The sequence below is a fragment of the Capra hircus genome, chromosome 26, assembly GCF_001704415.2.
Source record: "Capra hircus breed San Clemente chromosome 26, ASM170441v1, whole genome shotgun sequence".
NCBI classification, from domain to species: domain Eukaryota; kingdom Metazoa; phylum Chordata; class Mammalia; order Artiodactyla; family Bovidae; genus Capra; species Capra hircus.
In genome coordinates, this window is record NC_030833.1 from 36,286,011 (window position 1) to 36,292,010 (window position 6,000).

A 6,000-nucleotide genomic window follows, 5' to 3' on the forward strand; every position below is an offset into this window, starting at 1 on the left:
CTGGGCCACAGTGAGAGGTTTTAAAGGGCAGCCAAAGCCCAGCCGGGAGATGTCAAAGCCAAAGGCCCTGGAAGAATGAACTTTCCAAGAGAGATGGAGTAGAAATGTCTCCAACAGCTTTAAAGCTGCAAAGATGACTCTAGAAAGCTTTAGGTGTGATAACATGGGAAGAGATCAGAAACAGCAGGGTTTTGATAAGTATTTGGCTGCCCATTTGCTTTATTTGGGGGTAATTTGAGATCCTGTGAGTTGGATTATTTTCCACATTCCTCATCAGATTTAGGATAACCTACTCTGATTATGCAAATGCTTGTTCAAAGGATGAGGCCAAATTATGTCAGTTTCTCCTGTAATTCTATGGAAACTATGATTCATAGGGCCCATTCTCAAAGAAGACTTGTTTCAAGTGAATATAGTCAAGCAACATTGTATTTTAATGTCACAAAAGGGCTGTAACCGACAGAAACAATTCATAGATTTCCCATGCACAGCTGCTTCTGGGTCTTTTCCAAAACACAGATTCGGACACACTCCTTCAGCCTAATCTGTCAGTTTCTGTGTTATTCTCCTCCGGTTCTGCTTGAGAAGAGTCCCCAAAATAGGACTCTGTTGAGAGGACTTGGGGAGAGGAAGAAATTGAGTAGAAGGAGGCAGAATTTTCTTTAGGTTTAGAGCCAGGACTTGACAGCGACAGTTTTGCCTAGTTAGACTAACAAAGTGTCATCAAAATAATTTCCTTTGGGACTTCCCTGGTGGTCTAGTGGCTAAGACTTTGTGCTGCCAATGCAGGGTGTCTGGTCAGGGAACTAGATCCCACATATGGCAGCTGAGTTTGCATGCCACACCTAAAGATTCTGCGTGCCACGATGAAGATCGAAGATCTCCCATGCTGTTCCAACTGTGACAGCCAAATAAATCAATAAATATTTTTTAAAATTTCCTTTACTGCTCTGACCCATTAGGAATCTCATCGCAACTAACAATAACTGTGAGTGATACTTGGTAACTGACCCAACACACACAAGGCTCGATGTTTCTCTCTATATTTAAGGGCAGTAAAATTCAATTACATATAGTCATCTCTAGCTTAACCAAAGGAGAAAGGGAGGCAACCAAGTAGACCCTCTCTCTGACTGTATGATCCTCACCGTGCTCAGCATCACTTGAATGAGAACACTGACCCTCCGGAGAAGAGGATGGAGGGTAGGCGATCTATTGGGAAGATGTTATTTATTTATCTCTCTTTGTTGTGAGGCTGGTGGTGGTGACCCAGGTGAAGCAAAGATAAACCTGCTAAGGCCTGCAGGGTAGGATGGGTGGCTGTTTCAGACTGAATTGCTTATATCTTGGCTGAATCATTAGGAGTTTATGTTCTAGCCTTCAGGTCTGCATGATCCAATTTGCTGCTCTGATGGTTCCTCTTGGGATGACCAAGCTTTGGAGGATTAATCCAGTCTCTCAGGAGGCGTACCAGCAGATTGATTTCAGAACATCGGCTTCAAGAAGGACAGACTTTCTGGGGTGTTGCTTTCCCCTGATAAAGTATGTTTATAATACTAAAGCAAGATGCTATTTAAATATCTTTCCTCACTTTCAGATTCTTTCTCTGGGCCCCCCTGCCTTCTTCAACAGGCTGAAACAAGACCTTGGCAAAATTTATTCCGCAAAATTTTAATTATTATTCTAGCTCTTGAACCCTGGTAGCCCCTGGAACTCTGTTCTTAGAATTTCCAGAACAGTTTCAGGAAAGGAAATCTCTTTCCCCAAACCTCCTTTCCCACTTCAGTTGTATTTTTTCCAGGGACCACCCTTTGCAGACATGATCTCCTGAACTCAGAGGTCCACAGCAACTGCCACACAGTCTCTGGGGCCACCTGTAGGGGGAATCTGATTCTGCTGCCCTCTGCTGACCACAGTGGGCTTGTTCTGCCTGTTAACCGTTGGGTAGCATCCCCCCTCACCACAAAAACAGCAGTTCTTATCTGCCAAATTCTCCTTCCTCAGCAGTCCTTAACAGATACCAAGACCTCTTGTTATTAAGGAGCATGGCAGGAAGCCATGTTGCAGCTTCCAGGTAGAGTTTATCTCACATGCTCGGTGAGTGATTCTGGCTCCCATTATAAAGGATAATGGGTTATTTCTGGGAAGGACCCTGAAATATGACCAGAAAATGTCTGAGCTCATCAACTCTGCCCTGCCTCTCATTCGATTTGTTGTCAGATGGTAATATCTCTTGACCTTGCCCCCATATTTTGTGATAGTTCCTACTGGGGGGCCTCTAAACACAAAGTGACTCACTACAGGATGATAATAATAATTACTATTGTTACGCTTTATCTGCTACAGCATCCTTGAAGTGGTAGCCGAGCACTGCAGAAATTTCAGATATCAGCGTCAGGTTGACCCTTTAAACAGAAAGCAAAGGGGAAAAGATTTGGAAAGCTACTAATGGCGGTAAAATTGGGTACTTGGAAATCAAGGACACTAGGTTTAAATGCCCCAACATACTGGGTTATCAGGGACCATTAATACATGTCAAATCTTATTTTATAATGTGGACTTCTTCAGAGTCTTGGGCTGATCCCTCTTATCCTTCCCAGCACACTGATGCAGGCTGGAGTGAGATAACTGGGATGAACTTCTGGGAGGATCCACCTAAGCGTAGCCGTTTTTGTTTGTCCTAAGAGAGCATTTTAGCAGATGAGTGCATTTAAAAGTGGTCTGTGCTCTGCCCCCACACCAGTGTAAATATTGTAAGCATGAACATCTGGTTCATATCACTGATGACTACAGGGCATATTTACCTTAGATTAGGGGGATGAGACAGCAAAATCCTCATCAAACCAATAGTGACGTCTCTAAGAGACGGCTGGGGTGGGGCAGTGAGGGAGCTTAGTCCCCTTGAATCTCCATTTTGGGGAAAACTTTCCTTTTAAAAAGTTTTTAAAGTATTATATGAAAATAGATTTTTAAAAAGTCAAATAGAGGAATTGCAATAAAAATAGTAGTAGCAGCCAGTGCACTTTGTCAGGCTCTTTTCACCTCTGATACAGAGTAATGTTCATGAAATAGTTATTCCATCAAAGCATGTATCAGCCTACAAAGATTATAATGACTTGGAGCAGTACTCTCAGTAGCATAAAGAAGACAGAAGCCTTTATTATTTTAAGCCAGTAATATCTGAGTTCTTCCAAAGGACTACCATCTACCCCAGCCTATTTTGACTGATACAATCGATGCAAATACAGTGGTCAATCACTAGGGCTCTGATTTCAGATGGATTTGTTTGTTTGTTTGTTTGTTTTTAATTGAAAGAAAGTGAAAGTCACTCAGTCATGTCCAACTCTTTGTGACCCCATGGACTATATAGTTCTCCAGGCCAGAATACTGGAATGGATAGCCTTTCCCTTCTCCAGGGGATCTTCCCAACTCAGGGATCGAACCCAGGTCTCCTGCATTGCAGGTGAATTCTTTACCAGCTGAGCCACTAGGGAAGCCCTTTTTAATTGAAGTATATTTTATTTACAATATTGCATTAGCTTCAGTTGTATACCATGGTGATTCAGTATTTTTGCAGATTATATTCCATTATAGGTTATTATGTACTATACAGTATATCATTGTTATTTATCTATTTGATGTATAGTAACTTGTATCTGTTAATCCTGTACCCATCATTTGTTCCTCCCTTACCTCTCCCCTTTGGTAACAACAAATTCATTTTCTATGTCTGTGAAGTACAGACCTGGATTTGAATCCGGGCTCTGCTGTCTCCTAGCTGTATGCCTTAGACAGACTTCTGAAACTCCTGAACTTCATGTCCTTCTCTAGAAAATAGTGATAATCATGGGATTTTTGCAAGGCTTGGATGACTAAATACGTGTAAAACATTCAATACATGTTCTGCACAGAATAAATGCTCAGTAAGTGGTAGCTTTCGATGATTAACAGTGTTTTTAGCCCATTTAACACAAGTTCACAGGTAACATGGGGATTCCCAGGTGGTGCTAGTGGTAAAGAACCGCCTGCCAGTGAAGGAGACATAAGAGATGCAGGTTCGATCCCTGGGTGGGAAAGATCCCCTGGAGGCGGGCATGGCAACCCACTCCAGTATCCTTGCCTGGAGAATCCCATGGACAGAGGAGCCTGGTGGCCTACAGTCCATGGGGTCACAGACTCGGACACGACTGAAGTAACTGAGCATGCACTCACAGGTAACATAAATACAGAAAGAATGTGTGTGAGCTGGCAGAGCTATTGCATTAGATGGAGTACCGCCTTTTAGGAGATATAGAAGAGTAAGTTCTTCAAGCTTTGTGGTGAAAATAAGTGCACATATGACTATTTTGTGATAGTGGAGAGGAAGGGGCCTTTATATTTGGTCTTTCCAAATAGTATCTCTGCTTGTTCACACTCCATTCAGAGAACAAGTCTTTTTTACTAAACCTTGATGAATTCTGTGCTAAAAATACTCAATTCCCATTTGGTGCAGTGAAATGTCATATCCATTAAACACCAACATACCAAATGCTGCGTGCAGAGCCTCAGCCCAGCAAATTCAAATCAACAGGATATTGTGCTCATCCTCATCTTCTTCATACTGTGCGTCTCAGCAGATAATTCTCAAGGATTATCTAAGGCTTAATGGTTATCTTAATCTTTTAAATTTTAAAATTAAAGAACTCATGTACTCCAACGAATTCACTTTTATAATTTTATTTATTTTTGGCTGCTCTGGGTCTTCGTGGCTATGTGGGCTTTTCTCTACTTGGATCAAGCAGGGGCTGCTCTCTTGTTGCAGAGGATGGGCTCTAGGGGGTGTGGGCTTCAGCAGCTGGGGCTCCTGGGCTCTAGAGCCCAAACTCAGTAATTGTGGTGCACACAGGCTTAGTTGCTCTGCAGCCTGTGGAATCTTCCCAAATCCAGGATCAAACTCATGTCTCCTGCATTAGCAGGCAGCTTCTTTACCACTGAGCCACCAGAGAAGCCCCCAAATTCCCTTTTAAAGAAAGGAAGTTGTGGCCCGAGGATAAAAATGATTTCTCAAGGTCACAAAAATATAAAAGTGTCAGTACTGGGCTAAGATCTCCTAACATCCAAGCTAATTTTTCCCTCATAATAACACAGAGATACAGAACTTGCAGAACTGGAAGGACCTGATCCAGTTCCAATAAATTATAGAGAAAATTGAGGCCAAAAGAAACTTAGAATGTTTCACCCCAGGCAGTACTTGAAGCCATCACGTTCTAGAGTTTTGGGCCAGCACGTTCTAGAGTTTTCGGCCAACTTTTGTAATCACAGGCTTGGTGCTCTTGATGTGTCACTGGTCAGTCCAATGTGGTTATGTAGACTAGGGGCCCCAAGATCCCAGTTAATGGACTGGAAATGAGCTATCAATATTAGAATCACCTTAGTGATGTTTAAAAATAAAAATTCCTGGATCCCAGACTTTGAAGATTCAGTTTTAGCGAATGTGAGACGAGGTCCCCAGAATCCGTATGGTTAGTTAGCTTGTTAGTTAATCTGTACAGTTAGTTTGCTTTCCAGCTGATTCTGAGGGACATCCAGATAGGGGAACCATTATTATCAGAAGTCAGTGCTTTATGTTCTGTTTTCTGCTGAGACTGACCTGTGATCATTTACAGCTGATGACGAGATACATATGGGAAAGCTTAGTCAGGGAAAGTCCTGGGCCACCAAGGAGCCTCTGAGATTTTAATCTGCAAAACCAACCTCAAGGTAATTAGAGCAAAGACAGAGCTGCTCTCGCCAGATGGAGATTGATCTGAAATGGAAACACGTCCAGGAGAACAGAAAGTGATCTAGGAACACTCGGCCTCATCTCCCAGGCACGGGTGGCCACTAAATCAGAATTGGCAGCTTGACTTCTCTTGGGAAAACATCCTTTTAAAATAAAGGTTATCCGTTTAAAAATTTTAAAACAGAATATTTGAGAGAACACCATTTTTAAATGTATATAGAAATTGTAACAATGAATCA